This window comes from Delphinapterus leucas, chromosome 3 (genome assembly GCF_059928025.1).
Source record: "Delphinapterus leucas isolate spDelLeu-1000000601 "Yukka" chromosome 3, BTC_Dleu_Yukka2, whole genome shotgun sequence".
NCBI lineage: Eukaryota > Metazoa > Chordata > Mammalia > Artiodactyla > Monodontidae > Delphinapterus > Delphinapterus leucas.
Window position 1 is genome coordinate 134,843,119 of NC_143131.1, and position 21,401 is coordinate 134,864,519.

At 47.1% G+C, this 21,401-nt stretch overlaps 1 long non-coding RNA gene across 4 annotated transcripts in view; it reads left to right on the forward strand.

Annotated features, from left to right (window-relative positions):
• The first annotated feature begins 6 nt into the window (after positions 1 to 6).
• LOC149749714 (uncharacterized) overlaps positions 7 to 21,401 on the forward strand; it is a 502,720-nt gene continuing 481,325 nt past the window's right edge. For all 4 annotated transcript variants that reach the window (XR_016392842.1, XR_016392840.1, XR_016392841.1 and 1 more), the window contains exons 1-2: positions 7 to 671; positions 4,502 to 4,657. This is a non-coding gene — a long non-coding RNA (uncharacterized LOC149749714). The remainder of the gene's footprint in view (positions 672 to 4,501; positions 4,658 to 21,401) is intronic.

Here is a 21,401-nt window from a genome sequence, read left to right on the forward strand (position 1 = left end):
ACAGTCAGTCCTCTGAGGGCTATAGGAATTGGAAGGAAATAACAGCAAGGGTGGGCACTTTCTTTCTTTTTTTTTTTTTTTTTGTGGTACGCGGGCCTCTCACTGTTGTGGCCTCTCCCGTTGTGGAGCACAGGCTCCGGACGCGCAGGCTCAGCGGCCATGGCTCACGGGCCCAGCCGCTCCTCGGCATGTGGGATCTTCCCGGACCGGGGCTCGAACCCGTGAGGGTGGGCACTTTCTAAGTGTCAGCCTCTGTTCAAGGCTCTACCTGTGTTAACACCTTTAGTTCCCACCGTGTGTCATTGAGGGAAGAATAGTTGTTATTCCCATTTTACAGGTGAGACAATCAGAGAGATTAAGTAACTTGTTCAAGGGTCAGTGAGTGAGCAGAAGAGGGGGATTCAAACTCCAGAGCCCAGCCTCTTAACTGCTGTCCTCTGCTGCTTCTCCATTTTCAGATATGATGTTTATTATTTTTGCAATGATCATAGCTCCTATATTATTTCCCATTTCATAGATGAAGAAACCAGGGTTCAAAGAGCATTCACAGCTGCCCCAGGTCACACAGCCAAGCGAGTGGCAGAGCTGGGACTTGGACTCACGTCCGTCAGACTCTGCAGCCTGAACCCTGCCTCCCAGGAAGGGGAAGGAGTGAGAAAAGATAAGAAAAGGTAAGTATAGGGGCCCGGCTTGGAATCCCTCACCACAGGGCAGATGTTCCCCAGCCTGTGATGTTTGGGTCTGTTGTCTTCAAAAGGATGAGTTTTGTTTTCATGGTTTGGAAATCCCACAGTAGGACACAAACATCATGAGCAATGGCTCTGCCCCAGCTACACCCACCTCCGCTCTTGGCCAAGACTGCTTTCAGGATGTGACAGCAAAATCTTGCCTCAGAGTTGGAGCCTGCAAAAGTCAGGGCTCCCCTCTGGGTCTGGGGAATAGGTGTTTCAGGAAGTGGTTTCATTCTGAGTGGAGAAAACTGCTGTCCAAACCCCATCGCATGTCACATTTCAAAATTCTGCTTCAAGGTGATGGTATCGGTGTGCATCCCTGATGAGTAACAGACACCAAGTGATGGAGCTGGAATCGTTGTTTCATGGCCACCAAAGGCTGGGGAAGAGCTGAGAGGCTGGCATATAATGAATTAGGCATCGCCTGGTTTCCTGACCAGCATCACCATCAACTGATGCTCAACATGCAGAGCTGGCGTTGAGGGAATCCAGGATCAGTGTGACAATAACTCACATTTATGGAGCACTTGTTATGAATCAGGAGTCAGGCTGACTGTGATACACACACCATCCACCGAATGCTCAGACAATACTGTGACATCGGTTTTATCACTCCTGGTTGAGAGATGGGGAAGCTGAGAGTTTAAGTGGCTTGCCGCAGGGTTGAGCCTGGATCTGAACCTAGGTCAGACTCCATGTGCACAAACTGAACACTTGCACCTTGACTGCTGTGTGGAGCATAGACTGTATGGGGGCAAGGGTGGAACTGAAAGACCAGTTAGGAGGTGACTACAGTAGTCCAGGTGACACAGATGGATGCTCAGATTAACATAGTGTTGGAGAAGTATAGTTTATTTACAGTATTATATTAGTTTCAGGTGTATAACTTAGTGATTGAATATTTTTATAGATTATACTCCATTTAAAATTATTGTGAAATATTGGTTATATTCCCTGTGCTATACAATACATTCTTGTGTCTTATTTATTTTATACCTAGTAGGTTGTACCTCTGAATCCCCTTCCGCTATCTTGCCTCTCCCCACCACCCTTTCCCGCTGGTAACCACCAGTTTGTTCTCTGTAGCTATGTCTGTTTCTGTTTTATTATAGTCATTTGTTTTATTTTTTAGATTCCACATATAAGTGATAACATACAGTATTTGTCTTTCTCTGTTAGACTTACTTCACTAAGCATTTAACCCTCCAAGTCCATCCATGTTGTTGCTAATGGCAAAATTTCATTCTTTTTTATGGCTGAGTAATATTCCATTGTATATATGTACCACATCTTCTTTATCCATTCATCTGTTGATGGACATTTAGGTTGCCTCCATATCTTGGCTATTGTAAATAGTGCTGCTATGAACATTGGGGTGAACATATCTTTTTGAATTAGTGTTTTCATTTTCTTCAAATATATACCCAGGAGTAGAATTGCTAGATCATATGGTGGTTCTATCTGATCATACACTCTTGGTGTGAATCTTGGTTTAACACCTGACTTCACCACTGGACTCTAAGTGCATGAGGACAGGGCTGGGTCTGTTTTGCTCACCAGTGCATGCTTCGTGTCAAGCCCAGGGCGTGGCACACAGTGAGAGTGCAACACAAAATTGTTGACTGAGTGAATGAGCAGGTGTTTAATGCAGTGAATAAATGAGCAGATGGCTTTCCTTTTGCAGAGCAATGCAGGCGCCTCTGAAAGGTTGTTTGAAAGGCAAATATAATACCAAATCTTATTCCATTTACTTTAATTACAGTACTAAGGAGCGGGAATAAATCTTGCCCTTGAAGTATATTAAAGTCATATTTTAAAATCTGGATTGTCTCTTCCACTCACTTATTTTTTAAAATGACAATTTCCTGATAAGACATAAATAAGTTCCTGACTTGGCTCCGCCGCTAACTAGCTTCTGATTGTAGACAAGTCAGTTGAACTCTGCCTGTCAGTATCTACCTTGTATGGGTCGTGGGAGACTGTGAGTTGGTGGTGTGAAAGCACTTTGAAAGCAAGGTCTTATTTATTATCCATTCTTCTCAGCCTTGTTAATAACAAGAAGGAACAGGCTGCGTGCCAGAGAGAGTTGAGTCGATTTGCAGGGCTGGAGGATTGAGGCCACAGAAAGAAATGAAAAGGAATGAGATTGGTTGAGAAATACTTAAGGTGGGGGGATAAAGGGGAGAGGGGGCCAGCGATCATGAAGGCTGGGGGTTTATGTCTACCAGGCTAAGCAAAAAGGGGGAGGGGACTGATGGTTTCTGAGCTGGGGAAGGTGACCTGAATAAAATCACCCTGCTGGCCAAATTCCCATATGAGGGAAGGAAAAAGAATATCCCCCTTGGCTGGCCCTGTGGTTACATAGGAGCGATGCTGGGCGTCCCCCAGGTGACCTTGGCTGCTCAGGGCTGCAGCTCTGCAGGCAGGTCTAGGAGGCTGCACCCTGCCTGGCAGCCATGGGAGGGCAGAGCACCAGGTGAAGTCCACTGCCCAGCACAATCTGGGTTCAGTCACTGGGAGTGGGCAAGGAAGCCCCCAGGCCCAGATCAGGAGCAAAGCCAGAAGGGCAGAAGCAGGAGAGGCCCGCGATACAGGGCCCTGGAGCCAGGCAGGGAATGTGAGGAGTAGGCAGCTCAGAGGGGGCATCCTGGAGAGCCCTGCCTGGGTAAAGAGGCAGTGGCTCCACAGCAGCAGGTTGCTGGTCCCCTGCAGGAATGGGGCTCCGTCGTTGCCAGCAGGCTTTTCCAGGGAGCCTGGTTTTTTTTTTTTTTTTTTTTTTTTTTTTTTGCGGTACGCGGGCCTCTCACTGTTGTGGCCTCTCCCGTTGCGGAGCACAGGTTCCGGACGTGCAGGCTCAGCGGCCATGGCTCACGGGCCCAGCCGCTCCGCGGCACGTGGGATCTTCCCGTACCGGGGCACGAACCCGTGTGCCCTGCATCGGCAGGTGGACTCTCAACCACTGCGCCACCAGGGAAGCCCGAGGCTGGGTTTTTAATGTGGAACCATGCTTTTGGAGGAAAAACAAAAACCAACCAAACAAAAAAACCCTGCAGGTCCAGCAGGACTTCTGATGGCTGTACTTGGGATTCCCATTTGTGATCCCATTTGATCCCTTCCCTTCCCCCTCCTCCTCCTAGGGAAAAAGCCCTGCAAACTCAGCTAACGAATCCTCTCTCTTTATGAGGGAAAGATAGTCTCCTGTCCTGCTTACACAGAACTGCTGTTGTCAGTTAGTTCTCCCCCAGCCCCGTTCTCCTCGCTGGAGCATTTAGTAGCAGCAACGTTGGTATTAACTGGAGTCAACTGAAAAAGAGACATTCATTCATTCAACAAACCTCCCTGTAGGTGTCATACCCCTTGGCGCTGCGGACACCTTGGTGATGAACACAGAATTTACATTCCAGGGGGCGAGGCCGACTACTAGAAGTAAACAAACATGAAGTGTCAGCTTGTGATAGGCACTATGAATAAAGATACGCAGGGAGAGGAGAGTGAGTGACTGAGTCAGTTATTTTAGTTGGAAGACCTGGAGAGGCCTCTCCACCCTCCCTCCCTGGCTCGCTCTCAGTGATTTAACAAGATTTCACGGGGCTTCCCTGGCCTCACTCATGGATGCTAACGAGCAGCTGGGGGTTAGCTGAGTAGCTGCAGGGATTAAAAAAGGGTTTCCCCTCCACCCTCTGGCCTCTGAAGTAGGCTCAGCCGCCAAGGGGAGCAGGTGCAAAGCTCAAATCCTGATTACCAGTAAGTATTTCCATTTGCCTGTACAGCTGGAAACATCTGACCCGTTGCGTCTGCTGGGAGGAAGGAGGCTGCGGGCTGCAGGACAGCGAACAGCAGCGGCAGGGGAAGCTCCAGGCTATGGTCGTCCATCTCCTGCTCAGACTGCCTTACTCGAAGGGGAACAGACAGACACACAGGACAGGGTAAGTCAGAGGAGGCCTCACTGCACCAATGTGTCTCCCCCTGACCAGGTCCCCCCCACCCCCGACGGAAATCTTGCTATTGGATGGTCTCATTTTTTGAAGGTGAAATTGCATCTCGAAATCTCTTCTTTACCAAGGCAGATAATTGTGGGAGGTGTGACTACTTCCCATCTCAAAGAGAAAAAGTTCTTACCGTGACCCACAAGGCCCTGTGTGAAATGCAGTCCCCACTCACTGGGTGGGCTGCACAATCTTTGGGGCCCAGTACAAGATGACACACTGGCCCCTGCATTATTGTGACCCCCCTGAGGGCAGAGTTTTGTCTGTTTCAGTTGGATGGCTGCTCTATTGCCAGTGCCTGGCCCCAGACAGAGGCTCACTATGTGTAGTTGTTGAATAAAGGCACAGTGTTTGAGGCATGACGTGGATGTGTTGGTAGGGTTTCTTTTAACATGTGTTAAGGACTTTCTCTGTGTCAGGCACGGGACTAAGGCAGTGGTTTTCAACGTTGGCTACAAATGAGAATCACTCCAGGAATTCTTAAAAATCCCAGTGCCAGGCTCCACCCCGCACCCATTCTATCAGAATCTAGAGAGGGAGGTATTTTTAAAGATTCCAACCTGAGGCCAAGCTTGACGACCAGGGGGCCAGCTGTATTCCATTTGTTGTCAAAGGCTGCTGTACATCGGGATCACCTGGGCAGCTTGGCTCAGATGCCTGGGGCCATCTTCAGAGATTCTGGACTAGTAAGTTTGAGAAGGGGCTGTCCTGTTAGTAAAATCCCCAGGGGCTTTTGCTTACACTGAAATGTGAGAACGTGAATTATCTTGTTGAACCCTATGTTTATGCCCATTTTACAGACAAGAAAAAAAAAGAGACTAAGAGAGGTTAAGTAGTTTGTCCAAAGTAACAAGGCAGGTAACTGGCAGAACTGGGATTTGAACCCAGGGCTTCTGAAGCCATGGTCTGGGCTTACGCATTGGCTCTCCTGCCTTTCCTCTGTGATGAAAACCTAAGTGTGCTCCAGGAATAGAGGGGCAGGTTGGTTGTGAAAATTAAATAAAAATTAAGGGGGTGCATGTAATACTATTTTGAAGATGGGTAAGGGGGGAGGAAACAAGTCCAGCAGGGAACTGACCTTCGTCCCTGGGGTCACTCAGGCTTTAAGGGGCAGAGCTGGGATTCCAACCCTGGTTTCTGGACTCCAGATCTGGCCTATTTCCCCCAGACCCTCAAGTTCCACATTAGCAAATGAATGACTAAGTACCTAGGGCATCCAGAATCTTTGTTGCTTGCGCATAGTAGGTTCTCAAGCAATGATGCCTAAATGAGTAGCCATAGGGATGGCTGGCTGGCTGGGTGGGTGAGGGAGTAAGGGAGTGAAGGGGTCTGGGTGGCACACTTGTCTCTCTGGTGGAGTTACTTTCTCTATTATTCAATTAGGTTGGAACCACTAGAGGGCAGGATTGGACAAGAGAAAACAGTGGCATCACCACTGTTTCTAAGACTGGAGAAAATAATACGTTTGTGGTGTGGATTTAAACCAAAAGGGGAGGCTCTAATTCACAGAGCAATTAAAGTCAGCATTGCTTTCCCCTGGGCTTGCAGGCTTCTGAGAACCTTTTTCAAAACCACAGGAACACGTGTGGCCACCCTTGACCTTTCTAGATTTAAAATCAACAGATCAAGGGGAGGGGGGGCCGACATCTTGGTTGGCCTGAAAAGTGGATGTTTATAGATAACAGGGAGTTTTTTTAAAAAAAAGATGTTTTGTAGCTTCCCAGGCTTTTACAACATTGATGGGAGTTAATGTTTCGAGAAATGGCATTATGATGAAGTTGTATGCTGAATTCATTTTCCGTAAATAAAACCATATATTTTCACAGATTGCTTTTTCTGCCCTATCATGGGGGGTGTGTGCTCTTGGTGGATGAACATTCTTTCCCCTTACTCCACCCACCCCCTCTCCTGTCCAATAAGCCCTGGAGTAAGGTAGACCTGGCTTTGAATCTGGGCTATGTTGCCACTGGTTGTGTGCCACTTATGTTCTTGGAGGTCAGAGTCATCAACTGGTAAAGAGGGAGAGGGATGATATTGCAGGTTTGTCATGGGGGTTCAAAGAGAACACGTGGAAAGGTCCCACCTTGGTGCCTCAGGCAGAGCCCTTAGCACATGGGAGCCATCTTTCATGTTACACCCCTTTTGCTTGGGACCAAGGTCAAGACCAAGAAGTAGGCACAAGTCTCCTTGGGACCTCCTTCTAGCTTCTGCTCTTTCCCCTTCTCTCTTCTCCTTTTGCATGAGGCACAAAAAGTTCTGTTGTCGAAAGAGCAGCTGAGTCTTCAGTGAGAATTAACTAGTTGCTGCTCCCTGGGGCTACCAGTGACTCACCCCAAGATTTGTGCTTTAGGAGATACCTGAATTGGGAGAGAGACCCAGAGGAAAGAATTTCAAATGGCGACCTTTACAACTTAGTGCCAATAATCATTATAATTATAATAGCATTTGCTGGCACATATGATACGGTGTGCACTGTGCTAAATGTCCTATACGCATTATCTTCTTTAATTCTTATTGCAAACCCTGTGAGGTAGGTGTTTTATTCTGTTCTTTTTACAGATGGGGAAATGGAGGATCAGAGAATTTAAGAAACTGGGGCTGAGATCACACAGCTATTAGGTGGCAAAGCTGGAGTCAAACTCAGGTCTGACTCCAAAGCTTGCCGTTGAGAAGGGGGCTGGGAATAAAATATGTGCCTCATTCATGCCACTCCACGTTGAGGTCACAGAGAGGTGTAGCGTGTCAGGGAAGTTGAAGGGAAGGAGAGGGCGCATGTGACAGAGACCCAGAAAAACTTGATGGAGGTGGTGCCATTTGAGCAGTGCCCTGCGGATTAGGTAGGGTTCCAGTGGGCAGAGGTGAGGAGGGAAGAGGGCTTTACAGGTGAAGGAATCAACAAGACCAAAGGCAGAGAGGCTGGCAAGCATGGGGTTTGTTTGGGGGACATGGATGTCTTCAGTAATGCATCACCGTATGAGGCTGGTGCTACCTATCATGATTTGCATTTTATGGAGGAGGAACGTGAGGCACAGAGAGGGTAATTAACTTGGCTAAGGTCACACAGCTAAGTAGTAGACCTGGCATTTGACTGACTCTAGAACCTCTTTAAGGTGGAGATCACATATGATCTCAACTCAGTCACTAAGAGACTGCAGCTTCTGGAAGGATTCCAGGCCCAGAAGCACAGCCACACCCAAGGCAGCCCACCAATGTGTGCCCCACCTAGAAGTGGGTGGGGGCCAGGAGAGGGGAGAATACTGGAGAATACTGGGGAGCAGGACAACTATAGTAAGACTGTACCTTTGCACCACAACTGGCATCCGGTTACTCTCTTGCATTCTTTTACACTGAATAATAATAATAGCTCATTAACCACATGCTGAGCCTGATATAATAATGCGGTAAGAGGTGGAAGTTGGTTTGGAAACCTGTGGGTCACGTAGAAGATTCAAGTGCAGCCACCACTCTCCTGCTTCCCTCCCTGGTGGTTCTCTTCCTGGTCTCACAACAGCTCCAGAAAGGTCCTTGAGGCTCAGGGAGTCTGACTGGCTTGCCGGGCTTGAGACTGCTGAGCAGCCTGGGAGGCCGGATCCTGACCCCTGGCCCAGTGCTCTCTCTGTTGCCCTTGCCCTCCAGCCCTCAGAGCCTTTAGGCACTACCGCTCCCTCCTGTCTGTCCTCAGGCGGCAGTTGCCCAGGGACCCTGAATGTCCCCAACACCACCACAGATCCTGGCCTCAGGCTCTTGTCACCTGAGAACTCTGCCTAAGGGGGCAGGAACCCCAGGCCACTGGCAGATCTGTTTATGTGGGTTTTAGGATCCATGGAACCCTGACTCGTTTCACATCTGTGACCAGAAACCGCCTTGGCCCTGGAGGGACATTTGTAGGGCAGGGGCATAGCCATAGAGGGACCAGGTGCAAATGGAAATCTCTTTTAGAGGAAGGTGAGGGGTTAGGGGCGCCGGAGGGCATTCCCAAGGTAGTGAGGAGGGTGGAGACCCACCTCCGTGTCAGTTATTCATCCATTCACTCAACATACACACATCGAACACCATATTCTGTGCCAGGCAGTGTTGAAGGTGCTACAGAAACAGCAGGGAATAAAACAGATAAAATCCTTGCCCTCGTGGTCCCCCCTCCCCCATTCTGCTGGAAATGAGGGGGGCAGGGGTGAGCAAATAAAGCAAATACGTAGTAAATTAGATGACGGTGACAAGTGACATGGATGAAAACAAACCGGGGAAGGGGGGCAGGAAGGGCTGGTGGGTTGGATTTTGTCTGCATATGCACCCTCATTCTAGTTCCAGATGGAGCTAGAATCAGGTTCTCTTTCTTCTAACCAAGCAGGTCATTATTCAGAGAACCCAGATCCACTCCATTTAGGTAAAATGCAGACAAGTCCAATATTTGGCAGGAGACACTCAGAGTCAAAGAGGGACTTAAGGATGAAGCTGTTTTCTGCTCCATATGGGGCCAATGCACAGAGCTGAGCTGACAGGGTGCAGGGGGTGCGCCCAGGAACCCGGCCCCCCCTCAAATGGTGTGGGTGGGAACAGTACCTCTGTTAGTGGATCTCAGTGCTAAAACGCAGAATGGACACATGTCCTGGTGCCCCAGAGAAACAGAGGGCTTCTTGCTGGATGTTGTGGAGGTGGCCAGGCAGCTAACGCGGCGGGGAATTCTGGGGCTTGGTTTTCCCTGACGCGAGGCTGTAAACCCAGAATGTGGCTGTAAGGCCATCAGGTTGTTACATGTTAAACGGGGCTCTGGTGCCCGAGCCAAATCAGCGTCAGTCACCTTCTGTTTAGGGCCCACAAGCATCTCCTATGTTCACAGTCCGTATGGAGGCCCAAGAAACACAGATTTATGAGACAATGGCTTTCTTTTGGCCATATAGTCCCATTCTGAGTTACTGGGGGCTGGGCTTCAACATATAAATTTGGCAGGGGACACAATTCAGCCTACAGCAGGTGAGCAGTGGCTAGATCAAGAAAGGCCCGGGAGCTGCGTGAAGGAGTGTGGACTTCATCTGAAGGCAAGAGGGAGTCTCGCATAGAGTGGCGATGCTCGTGTTTGCATTTTACAGAGTTCTTATAGAGGCAGCGAGGGGAAAGACTTGGAGAAGGACAGGGATGGGTTCAGAAGTGCTGGGGATGCTCTCTAAGAGAACCTGGCAGAGGGGAGGTGCAGGGGGTAGAGACAACAACTTGTGATGGGTCACCTGGGGGAGAGGCTGGCAAGGTGAGTTAGATTTCTGGTTTGGACTCCTGGTTGCACTGTGGAAATCGTAACTGAGAGTCCTGGAGGAGAGCTTGGTCCAGGTAAAGGGGTCGGAGATGGGTCCAAGGTGGTGGTGGGGGACATGCTGACTTTGAGGGGCCAGTGGGACATCTGACTGAGTGGAGGCTGATCTCCAGGTCTGGAAAGAAATCTGGACTGAGACATGGATTTGGGACTCATTAGCTCTGGGGGGTAATTGAAGCCATGGGAATGGAGGAAGGAGGGGTACTGGCCATAAGTTTGAATATTCGGAAGTGAGCTGAAAACTCTTCTTGTTAAAGCTGGAGGTGTGTGTGCCCAGAATAACTAATGCTCTGCTGATATGGAAACCCTGCTAATTTTCATGCCCATGTTCTCCTGTCTGAGGAGTCACTGGGGGCCTGGGGTAAGGAGAGATCCTTGGGTCTCCTGGGTGTTAGCTCCCTTCCTGAGGCCCGAGAGGAATCAGCTCTTGAGACTTAATGAGTCACTGGACGCCCTCTTAGCTGAGTCAGCCCAGGTCCCCCTGCTGGGAAGGGCTCCAAGTGGCTCTTGGAGAACCACCTGCCTTGTTTATCAGAGGGGCGGGAGGGCAGCGGTGTGACTCCCAGGCCAGTGAGATGCAGTGTCTGGTCTACACGGGGTCAATAATGATGCCAGTGAACAAAAATCATTTGCTGGGCTTTGAGGGTACATAACATAATTTTGGTAGTCATAGCACATTCGTCTTTTTAAGATGTCTTTCTTGGACTGCTTTTAAAATAGTAACAGCTGACATGTATAGAGTCCTCATTGGATGCCAGCCGATGTGCAAAGCATTTTACCTGCGCCATGTCAATTCATCCTCACAGCTGGACACTGTAGTTGTGCCCATTTTGCTAACGAACACACGGAAGCTTGGAGAGGGAAGGAGCTTGTGCGAGGTTGTGTGGTTTGAAGTAGAGGGGCCTGGATGATAGCCCAGCAGGCTGATGTCAAGCCTCCCACCTTGTCACATGGCTGCTGCCCAGTGTGTTCATTCGTAGAAGGCAGATCTTTGCCTCCCCTGTTTCCCTGGCCTCACAAACACACCCGGGGCTCATTCCTAGCTCTCTCCCACGGGCTGGCATATGACTTGGGCAAGTTGCTTACCTCTCTGTATCTCAGTCTTCCTTCTTTTGTAAAATGAGAAAATAGCTCCCACTGGAACAGGACTTTGGAGTGAGTTTAAGGATAATGAGGCATAATTAGCTCCATGCTTGGAACATAGTAAGTGTCCATGGCAGATGGTACTGCCCAGAGATGGCCATGACAATATCTATTCCATCCCACAGGCTCCTATTCTCGTGTGATGGTGACACTTTTGCATTGACCATTGGGTTTAGATTGCCTCTGCTTGAACCAGGATGTACCTTGGTAATCACCTTGGCCAACAGGGTATGATGGAAGTGATGCTAGGTGACTTCTGAGGCTAGGTCATAAAAGCGTCTGCCTAGCTCTCTCACTCTGTCTTGAGACACATGCCCAGGGAGCCCTGAGCCAACATGTAAGTTGTGTGGTTACCCTGTGGCCGCCATGCTGGAGAGAGCATGTGGGGAGACCCCTCAGAGGTAGAGCCCCAGCTCTTCCAGCTCCCAGACCTTTGAGTGTGTCCAAAAAGTGTATCAACTCCTATTGGCTGTTTGGGAGTTAATGAGTGGCAATAAAGGCTAATTGGATCATCTGAGACCAGAAGGTTTGGACTGTGCAAATGAGGGACAACCAGGATGAAAGCCCTGTATGTGGCAGCTTAGGAAGGGGCGTTCATCCCTCATCTCTTCCCTGCGAGCCCTCTGTAGGCTAACATAATAAGACGTACTTTGTTACATCATTTTAAACTTTCCCCAACACTTCCATATCAATAATCTCATTTCAGCCACATCATATGCCTCCAGGATGGAGTAGGACAGGGATTATTTACTCCATACTCTAGCTGGGCAAACTGAGGCACAATAAGGGGAGGTGACAAGATTCAAGAACATACAGTTGGTTAGGGGCAGAGCAAAGAAAGTATATTCTCCTTGCCTTCAAAGCCTAGTTCTTCAACTTGCTAGCTGCGTGACCTTAGGCAAGCTACTTAACTTCTCTGTGCCTCAGTTTTTTCATCTGTAAAACAGGGATAAAGATGGCACTCCTTTAGAGGGTTGTGGTGAGGATTAATTTAGATATTTCATGTGAAGTGTTTAGGACATTACTAGCAGGTAGGGGAAAGCTAGGAAGTGGCTGAATCGGGGTTTCAATCAGGTAGTCTAACTCCAGACTCCACACTGGTGAGCCCAAGTCCTGGAAATTCCCACCAATCCCCCAAAAGGAGGCCAGATAGCAGTATCCCAGGTACTCCCACCATTTCCCAGAGAGCCTAATTTTTGAGTCCATCTTGGCCACTCTTCTCCGTTCACTGTGCCTTGAATACACGATTCCTGAACTGAAGGCAGCACCATCACCTCCTCTTCTGTTAGTGCAGCCCAAGATTTCACTGGTTTTTTTTGGCAGTCAGATCACACGGTTGACTCATCCTGAGTCAAATCCTAAGTGTTCTTACCACAGGTGCTAGCCTCAAGCTGCTTTCCTACCCATCTAGGATGGGTGCAGTTGGAGATTTAACAAATCTGATGACAGCATTGTGCAGTTTGTTAGGTTTTGCTTGTTGGCGTCTCCTGCTGGAGAAAGAACCCAGATGAGCTCCTCCTTCCTGGGTACCTGGGGATACCCTCTATGCTTCTAATATACCCTCCCTTTTCTCTTAAGTTAGTTTGAGTGGCTTGCTGTTACTTGCAGCCAAAAAAGTAAGCCATGGACTGACTTCTGGGCAGTCCACAGGTAGGAAGGAAGGAGGTGTGGCATGGATGTCGTGAGTGGTAGAGTGTGGAGAAGGCAAACACTGGGAGCTTGTGCCACATCCCACGTCCAAGCCCGTGGCTGGCATTGCAGTTGATCACGAGTCTTTTTCCTGCTGAGTCTGGATATGGCCTCAAATTTGATCAACTGTCTCTTGAATAGGACAGAGACAGTGTTCTAAGAGGCATAATTAGTCAGGCGTCTAGAATTTTGGTTGTTTAGATGGCTCCCTAGCTCTCTAAATGTACTGCCATCTAACCCACATTTTTCCAGCTTGCCCACAAGGATGAAATGATATTTTTGTCATGTCTAATTTCTTGCTGAACTACAAATTCTCTAAGTGGCCACATTGCTTGATCCTACTAGTCTAGCAACACTGTGTATGGTGCTTGCTCATATGGTCACTGGGTGGTTGTCTCTGGACCCCACAGTGGGTGGGTGGGTCAGAGTGGATGGAACCCAGTCCCAGAGCCCAGTGGGCACCACTTTTGCAGTTGGTGGTGAGATGCCAAGTCCTGTGAGGGGATATCCACCAGGTGCCTTTGCTCAGGTGACATATGGCACACGGCAGATGGACTCTGGTATGTCTGCAGCTCTCTGCGAAACTCCTGTGCAGTATCAAAAGACAGTGCTGACTCAAGTGGAGGCTGAGCCACCCCCAGATGCTTTTCCACCTTGTCCTTGGATCCTGCAAGATATGTCCTAATTGGTCCCCATTCTTCCCCCACCTCAGTCCCTAGTCTAGGGACACCTTTCTATTCTGGGAAGAGGTAGCTTCACCCTTACTTATATTCTCTCAAATATATTGTCTGTGCACAAGCCCTTCTTATTTGCCTGTGCCTAGGCTTTTGAAGCTCGAAGTTAGTCATTAACTTTTCTCTTTTCCTCTGCTTTCTTTTATGCCATCGCTTCCTTGAGGGAAGGAATGCAGACTGCCGGGCTGAATAAAAAAGGAGAGAGGCACAGGGGTATGAGGAAATGCCAGAATGAAAAAGCACATCAGTGCATGTTTTAGAAATGTAATCCCACTACACAGGTTATACAAACTTGGTCAAGCCAGTCTGAGCACATTAGGGGAGTTTATGGTAAGAGTGAAGTTTAGGGAGGGCAGGGTAGAAATTTGTCACAAAGGACGGGGATCAGGAGCCGGGCAGCATCGGAAGCTTGGAGGAAGGCGCTCTCACCGTTGTCACTGTGTTGGGTGCCGTGGTCTCTCATCTCTGCCCCTCTCGGAATGTCTACATTTTTTTTTTTTAACATCTTTATTGAAGTGTAATTGCTTTACAATGGTGTGTTACTTTCTGCTTTATAACAAAGTGAATCAGCTACACATATACATATATCCCCATATCTCTTCCCTCTTCCCTCTTGCATCTCCCTCCCTCCCACCCACCCTATCCCACCCCTCTAGGTGATCACAAAGCACCAAGCTGATCTCCCTGTGCTATGCGGCTGCTTCCCACTAGCTATCTATTTTATGTTTGGTAGTGTATATATGTCCATACCACTCTCTCACTTCGTCCCAGCTTACCCTTCCCCCTCCCCATGTCCTCATGTCCCTTCTCTACGTCTGTGTCTTTATTCCTGTCCCTAGGTTCTTCTGAACCCTTTTTTTTTTTTTAGATTCTTTATATATGTGTTAGCATATGGTATTTATTTTTCTCTTTCTGACTTCACTCTGTATGACAGTCTCTAGGTCCATCCACCTCACTACAAATAACTTAATTTCATTTCTTTTTATGGCTGCGTAATATTCCATTGTATATATATGCCACATCTTCTTTATCCATTCATCTGTCGATGGACACTTAGGTTGCTTCCATGTCCTGGCTATTGTAAATAGAGCTGCAATGAACATTGTGGTACATGACTCTTTTTGAATTATGGTTTTCTCAGGGTATATGCCCAGTAGTGGGATTGCTGGGTAGTATGGTAGTTCTATTTGTGGTTTTTTAAAGAACCTCCATACTGTTCTCCATAGTGGCTGTATCAATTTACATTCTCACCAACAGTGCAAGAGGGTTCCCTTTTCTCCTCACCCTCTCCAGCATTTATTGTTTGTAGATTTTTTGATGATGGCCATCCTGACAGGTGTGAGGTGATACCTCATTGTAGTTTTGATTTGCATTTCTCTAATGATTAGTGATATTGAGCATCCTTTCATGTGTTTGTTGGCAGTCTGTATGTCTTCTTTGGAGAAATGTCTATTTAGGTCTTCTGCCCATTTTTGGATGGGGTTTGTTTTTTTTTTGATATTGACCTGCATGAGCTGCTTGTAAATTTTGGAAATTAATCCTTTGTCAATTGCTTCATTTGCAAATATTTTCTCCCATTCTAAGGGTTGTCTTTTGGTCTTGTTTATGGTTTTCTCTGCTGTGCAAAAGCTTTTAAGTTTCCTTAGGTCCCATTTGTTTATTTTTGTTTTTATTTCCATTTCTCTAGGAGGTGGGTCAAAAAGGATCTTGCTGTGATTGATGTCATAGAGTGTTCTGCCTATATTTTCCTCTAAGTGTTTTATAGTGACTGGCCTTACATTTAGGACTTTAATCCATTTTGAGTTTGTTTTTGTGTATGGTGTTAGGGAGTGTTCTAATTTCATTCTTTTCCATGTAGCTGTCCCCTTTTCCCAGCACCACTTAGGAATGCAAGATATTTCTGTACATTACTTTTGTATCCTGCTACTTTACCATATTCACTGATTAGCTCTAACAGTTTTCTGGTAGCATCTTTAGGATTCTTTATGTATAGTATCATGTCATCTGCAAACAGTGACAGCTTTACTTCTTCTTTTCAGATTTGGATCCCTTTTATTTCTTTTTCTTCTCTGATTGCTGTGGCTAAAACTTCCAAAACTATGTTGAGTAATAGTGGTGAGAGTGGAGGACTGTCTACTTGACTCCTCTCTCTCAGGAATGTCTTTCATGGCTGTGGTGGGCATATGACATGTAGATCCCCAGCGCTGCCTCTAGCTCAAATGGTGCTTTTGTACCAATTAGAAAAGCTGCCGTTTCACAAAAACCGTCTACTGAGGAGTGTCTTAAAAACACACAAATAAGGGAGGACCACAAATGTAAATGTCCCCTCTAGAGTTGTTTATTGTTCAGTGAACCACTTGCAGAGTTGTGTGCTGTGACTGCAAGGATGCCTCCAGTTATCCTCAGAAGCAGTCACAGAGAAAAATCAACATTCTTGAGTCCTAGCCCCCAGAGAGAAAGAAACTTATCGGTCCAGTCTGGGCCAGGTGTCTGCCTGTTTTTGCTTCAGTCAGCTGTTGCAGGAGGCAGGCTCACCTGTACATGCATGTCTTCACACAATTGGCTGTGAAGGTTGGGCAGATCACCCCAAAATACACATTATAGAGGTTCATCACGTTCATGTTAGGGTATTTCTTTGGCAAATCTCCCAAATTTAACACATCATTTAAAATACTGAATTAATAAATCTCAGGATAAAAGTTCTTTAGCAGGATCAACGTGGTAGTTTCTTTTGGGGCCAGTCACTCTACAGGTCAATGCATCATTGTCTGGTGGTGTTGCTTAAAATGGGATGTATCAGCTTAAATGTCACTTCTTCAGTAAACCTTACTTGATCCCCTATAGGAAACGATGTTCCCTTCACTCAAACAAGGTAAATGAAGGGTGCTTTTCCAAAGGTAAGGGCAGAGTTAAGGGACTCCACCAGGGAAGTTGATGCCTCCTTGGAGCTAGCAAGAGCTGGCAGCCTTACCTCTGTTGGACTTGAATAGGCAGGGGTGGGAGCAGCTTTTGGGGCCAGGAGAAAGTGGTGGGAGTTGTAGGGATTGTGTAGAGGTTGCCTGGCAGGACCTGTGACCTCAGGTAGAGGGAGGCAGCTAGCCCACCAGGGAAGGAGCTGGGAAAGTAAATATCTCGCCCTCATTCTCTCCTCCTCTCCAATCTCCTGCCAGTGCCTTGATTGGCTGAATCTAACTGGAAGCTAGAGGACAAGAGATCCTGTTGAAACAATCCATACATGTCAGCCTCCCGAGGGCACAAACAATGGAGAGAGATTGAAAATGGATCTGGGAGTGGCAAATGGAAAATATCCAGCACGTCCCAAACTAGGTACCTCCGCTGTTTGCCACTCCAGCGGAGTGACTGCATTTCCCCATCATAATGCTCATTCTAATTTATTGTATCTATTGGGAGATTAAGCATATGGTAAGGATTGTGTCCAACTTGTTCATTGCCCTATTTCCAGTGCCTACCACTGTGCCTGCTTTGCAATGGTGTGCAACAGAGCTTGGGAAATGAGTGGGTGGATATGTCTGATGTCCTCTCACGGGCCATAAATGTCTTTGGGAACAGTGAATCTCCCAGCACAATGATTGCACATAAAAGGAACTATCTGGTGAATGAATATCTGTGCAACTGTGTGAATGGATGAATTCTAAGGATGGGGCACCTAGAAAATCCCATGGTGCCAAGTTTATGTTAGGATTCAACCCCAGATTCATTAAATTTATCAAGACCTGTTCCTTCCTGAGAGGCATGAGAGCTTATACCTGAGTCATCTTCTCCCACCCTGTATCCACACCACCTTGATCTGGTAGCATCCCCTCCATTTCCTTGGAAGCAGACTAGGGATGCTTACCTCAACCCTAGTTGAGGAATAAGCTGTGACCCAGGCTGAGATGATCAGACTGTCTCTGGGAATCAGCCTCTCAAATCCACCGGCGATGGGAAATGTACCCCTCTCCTTGCCTTCTACCTTTTTTTTCCTTAAGTTGATCAGAGGTAGTGTTTGTTGCATGCATTCAAAAACTGATACACTTGAACACCAGGAGGAGGATTCCAGACTTACCAGGCCATATGGTGATGTGGTTAAGGTCTTGAACTTTGTAGCTGTACTGCTTGATTTGAATCCCAGCTCTGCCGCTTCTTAGCTGTGTGACTTTAGGCAAGTTACTTGTCTTCTCTGTGCCTCAGTTTCTTAATCTTTAAAATGGGAGGATTCAATGAGTTAAAGCATGCAAAAGCATGTGCCTGGAACATGGTGAACACTCAGTAAATATTATCAGGGTCTTGACCATCCAAGCAACTTGAGAAAAAATAATTGATGGAGTTATACTTCTTTAAACAATGGAGAAAAAAAATCACAATCATGGAATAAATTGGAATGAATTAGACATTTCTCAAGGGTTACTTGTATCTTCCCACCCACTCTGCTGTAGGGTAGGTATAGAGAAAAAAAGGATCTAGAGCTATTTCTAAAGGAGGCATTAAAAAAATGAGCTGGTGCCTTTTTAATTTTTCAAGAAAATCTAGAGGCCAATGGCTGTTTCTGGTATTTCCTCTTCTTTTTCTGCGAAGTTCATGGGTTCTTGGCTCTAAATAAGCTTAGTTCTCTATAGCTTTCCACAAGGAAATTAAATTTTCAGGTCGTGCACAAAAGTTTAGTTATCACTAATATAATCATCAGTGCTGTCACTGCAGGGCTGTAGGATTCAAGACGGGGGAGGATGGGTTTTGACAGCAATAAAATATTTCCTCCTCTGGCCCTCCCTCTCAGACACGCAGACACGTGTCCCTCAAGTACACACCAGCACAACCATACACGTCTGTGCACAAAGGTATGGGCTTTCTCAGGAACAGTTATTATCCTGAGTGGTTGTTTTAAACTCAAGCCAACCAGCCTTTTGGGGTGCCTAGTTAGCCTGAGCCAAGCATTGAGGGCACGGGAGAGAGGGGGTGCTCTCAGCATGATTATGTCCTGGTCCTGCCTTCCAGGACATTCCACAGTGATGTGCAAGGGGAGAGAGAGACACATACCAGGATCTAATAAAAGGTAGACGGTGATAAGCGCTACTTGAGAGGTTAAAAAGTTGCTGAAGTTTGCTTTCTTTTTTTAACTTATTTTTTATGTGATTCTGCAGTATTTTCATACACTCTCAGTGTAGTTTTTGGAGTCAGCCAGCCTTGTTCTGTATCCGTCTGGATTTGATTGTGGGATTTACTACTTAAGAGTAGTGGCACTCTCCGAGGCTGGTTTCCTCGTCTGTAACAGGATATTAATATCACCTCTCTGTATGTGCTAAGATTGTGTTCTGCTGCAAATAACAAAGGTCAGATGACAGTGACTTAACTGAATAAAAACTTACATTTCTCGGGCTTCCCTGGTGGCACAGTGGTTGAGAGTCTGCCTGCTGATGCAGGGGACACGGGTTCGTGCCCCAGTCCAAGAGGATCCCACATGCTGCGGAGCGGCTGGGCCCGTGAGCCATGGCCGCTGAGCCTGTGCGTCCGGAGCCTGTGCTCCGCAACGGGAGAGGCCACAACAGTGAGAGGCCCATGTACTGCAAAAAAACAAAAACAAAAAACAAAACAAAACAAAAACTTACATTTCTCATGGAAAAAGTGGTTCAGAGGTGGGCAATCTGGAGTTGGCACCAGTGCTCAAGGGACTCCTCAAGGATCCAGGGTCTTGCTGCCCCAGCATCCAGGGCCACAAGGTAGCTACTCCAGTTCCAGGCAAAGTGGTAAGAGGCCATCTTTGTCTGTCCCACTTTGGAGAGCTTTCTGGAGAGCCCTACTTAGTGACTCCATCTTACCCTTCATTGGCCACAGCTATGCTGGGATGACCAACGCTACCTGCAAAGGAATCTGGGATATCAGTATTTTAACTGGACGTGTTGTTGCCTCAAACAAAACTGAGGTCCTGTGAGGAAGCAAGAGGGGGAGACCCCAGCATATCTGCCACACTCTCTTGGGGATTATTGAGAGGATTCCCTGAGAAATGTCAAACTCTTGGCCCATTGCCTGATGTGTAACTATCATTACCAACTGAGACTCTTTCCAATGTCTTCCCCAAGGAGGATCCCCCAGCAAAGTGACCATTGGAGACTTAGGCTCCCCACTGTCCTGGGACTCCCCCCGCCCCCGCTCGTGTGAATCTGACTCATGCCTCATAATGAGGCAATCTCAGCTCCTAGACAAAGTCTTCCCTCATCTCTCTGGTCCTCAAAGGCATCACCTGCTCTTTTGAAAACCTGTAGCACGAAACTTACTATATTACTCAAATGTAATTTAACATATGTTTCCTGGTATGACTAAATTTATATCTCTGTGTTTATTTTTTCTCTCAATAAGATTATAAATTTCTTGAGGGCAGAAATTATGTTTTATTCCTGCATCCCTGCCTCAAAGCTTTCATTACTGGTTCTTACACATAGTAGATGCTCATGTTGAATAGACTGTAGGGTATTGTGAGGTTGCTAGTATGGCTGGGGATATGGTACTCCAGAGATTTATCCACATATGTGCAATAATGAATCACATTCTTTGGGTCATTTGCTATTTTGTCCACATTGGTTTTCAGAGTGGAGATGGACAAGATGTGGTCTAGTAAACACGGATTGTGGTCACTCTCTGAAAAAGAGCGGGATAAAAAGCAAGGTTTAGAATGCCAATATGGAATCAAGTATTCACTCATTCATTTATTCATTCATTCAACTGAGTGCCTGCTGTGTGCTAGGCACCATGCTGAGTTTGAACCGCTTGATCCTGTGTCCCTTCCCACAACTTCTTCCCATCCTGAGTCAAGATGAGCTCCTTTGCTCAGCAGTACTCACTTTCTTTAGGTTTTCACTCAAGGGGACTTCCCTGAGCCCATCAATTTCAAAACCATTTCCTAATCTCGACTCAGCCCCTTGCTTTCAAGGGGAGCCCTGACAAATAATTAAGAGAGAAGGACATGAAGTAGGACTACTGTGGGTGGGAAAGCCCCATACATACTTTCCCCTTTTTTCACCAGCTCATGTCCCTGGTCCCCAAATGAGCAATCAGTACCCCCTTTTCTCCCAGTCCAGTGGAAAGGAAAGGATTTGTCTTTAAGCAGATTAGATTTCATCCCTCAAAATGAATGAATTCAGCAAATGATTTCTGAGCCCTTATTATGTATAAAGTACTGTGCTGGTATGGGTGACAAGAACACAGAGATATTAAATCAGTTAAGTAACTGACTCAATGTTTGATTAGATTGTGCTAGCTAATGGGGGTATCTTCATCTTTGTAAGAAAGACTGATAGAGCACTTTCTCTGTGCCAAGCCCTGTGCTTAATGCCATACCTAATTTTTCTCCTCTGAGGATTTACATCAATACTCTGAGACAGGTGGAAGGTAGAATAACTAACCTTTATCTCCTCCACCCCACCCCCTACCTCCTGCTTCCTGTTGAATCCACGAGGGAAGGGAGAGTGTTGGAAATCTAAAGTCAGGGTCTGAAATTCTGGGAAGAGACCACTTGTTGGTGGGGTGCCCTTTGCCAACATGGGGTGACTTCAGTAGAGCAGAAATGGCAGCATTTTTGGGTGGCAGAGGCCTGAGATATCTCTCCCACACCTTGCCTCTGAGTCTCTTTCAAGCCCAGAGTAGGTAGATGAGATCTAAAAATGTCCCCATGTCCCTTGATAGGGGAGAGGAAGTTAAAAAGTCAGAGCTAGATGCCGGCCATGGGGTCACTGTGATGTGGTTTGAGGTGATGTCATGGCAGAGTCTTTGTATGGATGAGCCATAGTTGGGGCCTCAGGATCCACAGAGCCAAGGAGATGCT